This window comes from Brassica oleracea, chromosome C4 (genome assembly GCF_000695525.1).
Source record: "Brassica oleracea var. oleracea cultivar TO1000 chromosome C4, BOL, whole genome shotgun sequence".
Lineage (NCBI taxonomy): Eukaryota > Viridiplantae > Streptophyta > Magnoliopsida > Brassicales > Brassicaceae > Brassica > Brassica oleracea.
Window position 1 is genome coordinate 13,761,394 of NC_027751.1, and position 857 is coordinate 13,762,250.

Below are 857 nucleotides of genomic sequence, written 5' to 3' on the forward strand. Positions count from 1 at the left end.
GACATCTTAACATACCTGTTTTTGCTTCCGGTTGTCGGTGAACTAACCCCATGAATTCGGTTATACGTCGTTGGTATTCTTCCGTAAGCAATCTCGTGTTCGGATCCAAATGAGGTCGATCGATCCAAGAACGAAAATAATTTGAAGAAGACATGTTTTTTATGAATCAAATTCGTGTGTAAAGAGAGTAAGAGGGAGGATGAAGATATGGAGTGAATGAAGAGGAAGAGGGGTGCTTGTATTTATAGTTGAAATCCTGCCGACAGACCGAGGAAATTCCGAAGGAATTCCGACGGAAACGGCTAGTTCGTCGGAACTTCCTCGGAATTTTTAAAATCCCCCAACGGCTCTCTAACGGCTATAATATATTCTCGGAATTCATCGGTTTTTTTCTGAGGAATACGTTTTTCCTCGGTATTCCATAAAATCCCCCAACGGCTCTCTTATGCTTTGTACGTTGTAAACTCACAGACAATATGAGTCTTGAGCTAAGGGTCGCTATGAGACTGACGAGTATGGTGAACTCGCTATGAGAGTGAACCAGTATCGTACTACAAACCTGTAACTCTTTACATTAATAATCGAAGGAGAAGTTCATAGTCTTTAGTTTTACAATATCTAAAGTCTATCACTGGTGCGGTGGAACTGATCGGAAGCATCGCGACGGAAGAACGATGGTGGAATCACGAAACAGAGGTGATCAGGAGAAGACGACGACCGCAGATCCACTGAAATCGATGGATCTTCAACGAATTCAAGATGAGATGGATTTGACGAAGCTCAACTACGATACGCTAGCTCGAAACGATAGATCAACTAAGGAACGAGTGGAATCGATGTCGATGAAGGTCGATTCG